This window comes from Petromyzon marinus, unplaced genomic scaffold (assembly GCF_048934315.1).
Source record: "Petromyzon marinus isolate PM22_M1 ecotype Great Lakes invasive population unplaced genomic scaffold, UKy_Petmar_22M1.pri1.0 PM_G_Scaffold_131, whole genome shotgun sequence".
In the NCBI taxonomy this organism is placed as follows: Eukaryota; Metazoa; Chordata; class Hyperoartia; order Petromyzontiformes; family Petromyzontidae; genus Petromyzon; species Petromyzon marinus.
Window position 1 is genome coordinate 152,726 of NW_027422686.1, and position 8,886 is coordinate 161,611.

Sequence of the window (8,886 nt, forward strand, 5' to 3'; positions counted from 1 at the left end):
TTCAAAGCCGCCCCTTGCTCCCAGTCACCGTTCCGTGTTACGCAGCGAACGGGGGTTCGCTGGGTATCATAGGCCAAATTCGAGCACAAATTTGCATTGGCGATATCAAACTCTCCGGGCCGATATTAGTCTCGTCCTCGCTGGCGGTTCCGTGCTTGTTGGGGACGGACTTTTTGGGCAAAATGCCGATTAAAATTCTAATTGATCAGGGTTGCATCGAGCTTCCCTCGGGCCGACGGGTAACATTCCTGCCTTCCCCTGTCACCTGAAGGGCAGCGTGCGCGTCGATACAAGCGTTCGTCACTCGGACGGTGCGTGTACCTCCCGGGGCGCAAATGCTCGTGCCCCTTCGCTTGCGTCGGCCTTTCGTGCCCGGTGTTCTGGACCAGGGAATTCTGTTAGGGCCCTCGAGGGCTGGGGAAAACGGGCTGGATCTGGTGGCCGCTCAAACGCTCGTTAAGGGGAGCGATGACCCGTTTATCCTCGTCCTTAACGTTGGCGTACAGACGGCCGTCGTTCCTCAGGGAACTGTGCTCGCGCACGCGACACCGGTCCCCGTGGTAGACACGGTTATGGGTAATGTGGGGACCGATCCTCTGGCTCAACCGCATTCTGAGGGGGACGATAGTTGGATGGACACACTATGTTCGGGCACGAGTGATCTGTCCGACTCCCAGCGTGCCGGCCTACGCACCCTTCTGACGGAATTTTCCGATGTTTTTAGTAAACACAAATATGACATTGGGTGCACGAAATTGTTGCGTCACCACATTGACACGGGTGACAATGCCCCGGTACGCCAGAATCCTTTTCGGTTAAGTCCGGCCGAAAAAGATCATGTCAAATTGGCAGTGGATGACATGCTGGCTGCAGACATTATAGCCCCTTCCACCAGTCCATGGGGAGCACCCATAGTGCTTGTCAAAAAGCACGATGGGTCCTTGCGATTCTGTGTGGATTTTCGCCGCCTTAATAAGATCTCCGTGGCCGACGCGTATCCACTTCCCCGGATGGACGAATCTCTGGATGCTCTGGCTGGCGCACGTTTTTTTTCTACGTTGGACTTGTTATCCGGATTTTGGCAACTCCCATTGGATGATGAGTCCAAGCCAAAGACTGCGTTTCGCACACCACACGGCCTATTCCAATTTAACCGGTTACCTATGGGATTACACTCCGCTCCGGCGACATTTCAGCGCCTTATGGAACTGGTTTTGGCTGGCTTACAGTGGAACGTCTGTTTGATCTATCTGGATGACGTCATCGTGTTCAGCAAGACATTTGACGAACACCTTCTGCGCTTGCGCGCCGTGTTCCTCAAAATGCGTGCTGCGAATTTGAAATTTAAGCCGCAAAAGTGCCACCTGCTACGGGAATCCGTACGCTATTTGGGGCACATCGTCAGCCGCTCGGGCATATCCACCGATCCCGCAAAGACGCAGTGTGTCAACTCCTGGCCAACCCCCACCTCGGTGGCTGAGGTCAGGAGTTTCATTGGATTTGCGTCTTATTACCGGCGGTTCGTCGTGGATTTCGCGACCATTGCTAAGCCCTTACACGCTCTGACGGCGAAGGGAGTGAAATTTCACTGGGGCCAGGAGGAGGAGGTCGCTTTTTGTTCCCTTCGCGACGCTCTCGTGCGGGCCCCTCCATTGAGCTACCCCGATTTTTCGGAACCCTTCCTGCTCGATACAGACGCCAGCAATACGGGCATTGGGGGTGTGCTCTCACAGGTGATCTGTGGTGTGGAACGCGTCGTGGCTTATGGCAGTAGGGTTTTGTCTCCGGCGGAACAGAGATACTGCGTCACGCGTCGGGAACTCTTGGCTATTGTATTTTTTATGCAACAGTATCGCCCATACCTGTACGGTCGGCATTTCACTGTCCGTACGGACCATGCGGCATTACAATATGCCTTGCGGGTGACACAGCCTTCAGGGCAATTGTCCCGATGGCTCGAAATCCTTCAGGATTATGATTTCACGACCACATATCGGAAGGGTGCTCGGCACACTAATGCGGATGCGCTGTCTCGCCTGCCACCCGCCTCAGATTGCGCTTGTCTCAGGGGATCAGGGCGTTGTAAGCCGCCAGAGGATAGCCCCCCCTTAGATATCCCGGTTCTCGCTGCTGCCACTGAGGACCCCTTGCCTGAGGGTCCTGTCGGGGAGGGAGGTGCGGACTCCTTGCTGGGGTTGTCCGTTGCGGAATGGGGGCGCCTCCAGATGGAGGACGCATCCCTCCTCGCGTTGCGTCGTCGCGCAGGGGGTTCCGTGCGGGGGGTCGCGGGGATTGATTCGTACGGGCTGCTCCAGGGGCTCCTAATGCATTGGGATGGGAGGGCCTGCCGTCACAGGCTTGTGGTGCCATCCGCTTTGCGGGGTAAGGCCATTTGGGCCGCACACGAGCGGCTTTTGCACCTGGGGACCCACAAGACCCTTGCCGTGCTCCAGCTGGATTTCTTCTGGCCGGGTATGGCAAGGGATGTGGATGACCTCCTGGGTGCATGCACTCAGTGCGCCCAACGAAAACCACCAGCGAAAGGCGCCTGCCCACCGCTACAATCTATCACGGTCTCTTGGGTTAACGAACTCGTCGCACTCGATATATTGGGGCCCTTCCCTGCGACCCCTAGGGGTAACAAGTACCTGCTGGTTGGCGTGGAATATTTCACCCGATGGCCTATGGCATGGCCTCTTGCTAACCAGTCAGCAGCAGCCGTTGCCGAGGCCTTTGTCCAGGGCTATGTCCTCGACAAGGGCTGCTGACTGACCAAGGGAAGAACTTCTCTGGCGTCCTTCTGCACGAGGTGTGTGCGCTTCTTGGTACGAAAAAGATTAGCACTTCCCCCTATCACCCACAAACCGATGGCATGGTGGAGTGGCTGCATAGGACGCTCACATCTATGTTGTGTCACCAGGTGTGTGACTCCCAGACCGATTGGGACCTTCACATTCCGGGGGTTTTGGCCGCCTATAGAATGGCTCCTCACGCGGCAACCGGCTTCTCGCCGTTCTTTTTGATGTACGGTCGCGACGTTGACCCACCAATTGCGAATCAGCTCCGCGTCTCGGAAACCAGCAGAAAATCGAAATTGGCCGACCACGTTAAATTTAATATCCTGAGGTTGACCGAGGCGCGGGAGGCAGCGGCCCAAAACTCTTCCTCTCGGCAGAAGGCCAACGAGAGGTTGCGATCGCGCCAATCACGCACACATGCGTGGAAGCCAGGCGATCAAGCCTGGCTGCACTGCCCTCAGGTGCCGTTGGCGACCTCGGCGAAATTGTTGCGGCCTTGGAGGGGCCCTGTGGTTATTGTGAAGGTTATGCGGCCGCAGTGCGTTCGTATCCAGTGGGGGAAACGCCGCTGGTACGTACACCCCTCGCGTCTGAAGCCGTTTGTGGCGCCGCGCGTCCCTCCACCACATTACACAGGCCGAGCATGTGATGTCTCCGCTGACTCCCGGACGGCGTCTTCGTCACCTGCCCTTGATGCTTCGCTAACTGTTCCACCTTCAGGCGCCTCAAGAATGACGGCTTCCAGCGCGCCTGCGCCACCCGGTGGGGACGGAGTTTGCCCTTCCGGGGTGACGGAAGACGGTGCACCTGCACAGCCGGTGCCCACTGCCGGGCCGACCGGACCCTCCCCCTACGATGGACCCGCAAATCGGACTCGCGCCAAAATGCACCGCTTGTTGTAAAAATGGTTCTTGTTACTCTTGTTGTTCACTGTTAAGTTTTCTTGCTGCGTTGATGGGGGGGGGGGGGGGGGGGGTACAATGTATATGTGTATATAGTGTAATTTTGTATAGGTGGGTTGGGTTATTTATTGGGGTGTTCGTTCTTATGAGGCACGCACGGGTGGGGGTTTGTTGTGTTTATTGTTCGAGTATTGTTGCAGCCGGGACGGCTGCGGGTTACACGGGAGGGGGTGATGTAGGGGTGCTATGGGGAATAAACACATGGCACGGGAAGGTGTGGTTCACCCACACCTTGGTGGCTACAACAACGTCCGCTAAGGCTCCAGTGGGTATAAAGTGCGGGGAGCCAGGGAGCTTAGGCTAGAGAGCCTGGGGTGTGTTCCTGAGTTATGCGGGTGGAGGGGCCGCTACCCCTTCTAGTGTAACCCTTGTTAAGGTTTAAAACAATAGTGCTGCTTCTATTCTGCCGTCTCCATGTCCTGGAACCCACTACACAATAAACTACATAAATTTATTATAACACCAAAATCTAGAGCCATATTTTAGGCCACTGAATAGCAGTGGCAGCTAGGGTTGTACAACTCCTCTAGAGCAGTTTTGAGTGAAGATCTCATAGTTAGTGATTCAAGTTGCAGTTTATTGGCAATAGCATTCCAGACCCTAGGGGCATCAATAGCAAAGGCCCTTCCTCCAGTTTTTGTACGGCAATAGGGAATGTGAAGCTGGTAAATGAGCGAAGACCTGAGGTCAAATTTGTTCTTTGAAACAGAGAGGAGATCCAGTAGGTAGTCTGCGGAATTTTTTGTAAGTACATCGTGAATAAATAAGATCTGGTGCACAAGCCGTCGAACATTAAGAGATGTTAAGTTTGACCCAATGGAGAGATCACAGTGGTGAGTCTTATATGGGCAGTTCAATGCAAATCTTAAGGCCGAGTGATAGATGGAATCAAGCTTCTTCAGTACAGTACTTGGGGCTGATTTATACACGATGTCACAGTAGTCAAGTAGAGACAGTATGGTAGCTTTTATCAATTCCAAACGAAACATTGGGGGGAAGCAGTGCTTGTGTCGATACAGAAAACCAATTTTTATTTGTCTTTTTACCAATATAATCAATGTGATCTTCAAAACTAAGTTTTGAATCCAGGATGACCCCAAGATACTTATAGATCTTGACTTGCTCTATTTGATAATTATTCAAGGAATGTAATTGGGGAAAAATAACTTCCTGCTTTAGTCCCGGAGAGAAGCATAGCACCTTGGTTTTGGAGGTATTCAGGACTAGTTTAAGAGAAACTAGCTGATGTTGTAGTTTGTTGAAATCACCCTGGAGCTTAGCAATCACGTCATCCAGAGAGCGGCCAGCAGTAATCAGTATCGTGTCATCTGCAAAAAGATTTACCCTTGAATGATCCAGTTCAGTGCCCAAGTCATTGACATAAAGAGAGAACAAGAGGGGGCCGAGGATGGAACCCTGTGGAACCCCTTTTGTTATCTTAACACTGTTTGACCTCCAACCATCTGTGAATACAGTTTGGGTGCGAGAAAAGAGGTAATTTTTTAACCATTGTACTGTGTTCTCGGAAAAACCGAGGCAACTTAGTTTACTAAGCAGGGTGTTGTGGTCAACTGTATCAAAAGCTTTGGACAGGTCAAGAAAAAGACAGGTACAGTACTGCTTATTATCAAGGCTATTGTAAATTAGATTCAAAGAGTCTAATGCAGCAGATGTGGTGCTGTATTTTTTTCGGAACCCAGATTGTTTTAGATGTAGTAGATTGTTGGTGGACAGGAAACTGCTAATTTGGTAGTTCAATAATTTTTCAAAAATATTCATCAATGGGGACAAAATTGAAATAGGTCGGTAGTTATTGGGATCATCTTTAGGGCCACCTTTGTGAAGTGGACGGACATAGGAATGTGTCCATTCTAGAGGAACTGATGCTTCTTTGATGGACAGGTTGAAAATATGGGCTATAGGTTTGTATATTAGGTGACCAACAGTTAGTAGAGCAAAGACGGGAAAACTATCTGCTCCGGTAGAGGAGGACCCTTTGAGGTAGGACAGTTGTTTCAGAACATTACTTTCGTGGATTGGTTGGAAACTAAATTCGTTTAATGTTTGGACAGGGGTGTAGGAATTTGCAGGAGCAGGGGTGACTCCCAATACATTATCAAAAAGATTACCAGCTTCAGAAAAATGAAGGTTAAAATTGTCAACTATTTTTTGGGGATCTTAAAAATATTCCCCATTTCGGTGAAGCTCAACGGACAGATTTTCTGTTTTGGATGCCTTTTCAATAGATTTGATTGTTTTCCAAAAAATCCTGGTATTTCCATGTGATTCCAGGAGAGTGGAGAAAAAAATAGGCATTTTTTGCATGCCGTATTTTTTTTACGCATCTATTCCTTAAAATCCTGTATTCTAGCCAGTCATTTACCAAATTACTTTTCTGAGCACATGCCCAAGCCTTGTCCCTAGTTTTCATGAGCTTTGTAATCAAAGGATCATACCATGGTGGGCGGTTGCCTTTAGTTTTAAATCTAACCAACGGAGCATGTTTGTTAAGAATTTGGAGAAACGTGTACCTGAAAGTCTCCCAAGCCGTAGTCAGGTTGGGGATATCACAGACCTTATCAATATCCGAGTGAAGCACATCATTTGTAAATGCCTGAGTGCTGAAGTGCCTCAAAGAGTGCTTCTCAACAATTTTAGGGGGGCTTTGGGTCTGGCTGATGATCTCACACCAAAAATGAAGGAGTGATCACTAAGGTTATTACCCAGAACACCAGTCAGTGCGAAATTGTGAGGGGCATTTGTCAATAGGACGTCAAGTAGAGTTTACTGTCCCGGATTTTTTAGGTTGGGTCTTGTGGGGACATTTATTAATTGAAACAAGTTAAATTCATCTGTAAAATTTGTGGCCACGGCCGGCGGGTTTAGCCAATTCCAATTTAGATCACCCACTAAAATTATTTCACCTTTAGGGAGGCCCCCAAAAAACTCTCTCAGTGCTGATGCAGCTTCAACATCCTTCCCACAAGGCAGTCTATAGCAGCACACTACCAATATCTGTTGATTATTTGGGAGAGTTATTCTGGGAGCCAGACCTTCAAAGCAACATTTTTTAAACAAGGAGTGAGCTGGTGAACATGCAATAGTGTTACGAACATAGATGGCAATTCCACCTCCTTTAGATCCTCGGTCAAGCCGAAAAAGGTTGTAGTTTTCAATCGTAATCTGCAAGTCATTGACGGCAGGAGTGAGAAATGTTTCTGTTAGGCAAAAAAAGTCCGGGTCAAGATTTGCCACTTCTAGTTTTAGTTGACTTAATTTAATCACAAGCCCTCTGATGTTGACATGTAGAACACCAACACCTTTCCTGCCAGAAAAATCTACAGAATTATACGAGCTCTTTTCATTTGGGCCAGGATGAAGCTCAATACCACCCAGAAATAAGAAAAGTAGAATTAATAGTTTGCATAAGTATTTTCTGTGAAAGGAGAAAGAGCGGCGAACCTTGGACGAATAGCAGCAGCTCGCAGATGGTGTTATTTTTAAGAGCAGAATGAAGTTTGGAAGGAGTGCTGGTGAAGTAATAGGACAAAGATAGGGTTTAAAAGGATACAATGATGGAGTGTAGAAGTGTCTATGAGCTGTTTCATTTGCAGGTGTAGTGGCAAATCGAGCAACAAGTATTGATGCAAAATAACTAGGGTAGCCGTTTGTAGAGTTGAGTGTGGCACTAGACATGGCCGGGAGGGACAGCAGTAGGATACACAGCAGGAGAATTGCCATCTCTAAAATATCCGGGGTATACACAGATTTACACACAAGTGGAATAGAAAAATATATATACTTGTAGGCCGAGCGTGAGAAAAACGTCTTGCCGCACTCGTCACACATGCACGGCTTCTCGCCAATGTGTTAGGGTTGAACAGCGCCCACCCCCCTCTCCCAGACAGCAGATTATTGGCTGTTGTAGGCTCGGCTGAACCGCTTGCACCGCCTCCTTTCCCCGCCGCAGGATGGTGCTCGAATTAGCCCTCCTTGAGCTCAGCCCACGACTGGAATGTCGTTTCTTGGCCTCTCGTGTCTCTGCTGCCCGTCCAGACGGCCCCACTGAAGCCCACACAGGGGACTCTTCATTCACAACCCTTGGCCGTCTCGAATGATCTCCGTGAAGTTGTCCAGGATGGAGCGCACGTCGTCCTTGAGCCGCTTGTTGAACGACTGCAGCAGCACCTCCTTGTTCTGGGGCAGCGCCCGCGACATCTCGGGGGAGTAGTGGACAGAAGCACGGCTCTCCCTCAGGGCAGCAGTGGACAGAGCACAACCCTGCCTCAGGGCAGCAGTGGAGAGAGAGTCTGGCTCCCTCACGGCAGCAGTGGAGATAGCGCGTCTCTCCCTCAAGCCAGTATTGGAGAGCACGGGGCTCCCTCCGGGCAGCAGTGGAGAGAGCACGACCCCACCCCAGGGCAGCAGTGGACAGAGCACGGCTCTGCCCCAGGGCAGCAGTGGACGGAGCACGGCTCTCCCTCAGGGCAGCAGTGGACGGAGCACGGCTCTCCCTCAGGGCAGCAGCCGAGAGAGCGCGGCTTTCCCTCAGGGCAGCAGTGGACGGAGCATGCACTAGGCCGCTACAGTAACTGGAAGCCTCACTCGGGCTGTGCCTTGTGCATGATTTACTAGGCCTCATTCAGGCTGGCCCAGGTACACGATTACCTTGGCCTCACTCAGGCAGTGTCCCGTGCACAATTTACTAGGCCTCACTCAGGCTGCGCTAGGTGCACGATCAGCTAGGTCTCACTCAGGCTGGCCCAGGTACACGATTAGCTAGGCCTCACTCAGGCAGTGTCACGTGCACAATTTACTAGGCCTCACTCAGGCTACGCCAGGTGCACGATCAGCTAAACACTAACCCTTAAAAGCCAACTCTTAAACGCCAACCCTTAAACACCAACCCTAGCAAACCGACCCTTAAACACCAACCCTTAAACACCAACCCTTAAACACCAACCCTTAAACACCAACCCTTAAACACCAACCCTTAAACAGCAACCCTTAAACACCAACCCTTAAACAGCAACCCTTAAACACCAACCCTTAAACACCAACCTTTAAACGCCAACCCTTAATCACCACCCGTTAAACACCAATCCTTAAACGCCAAGCCTTAAACA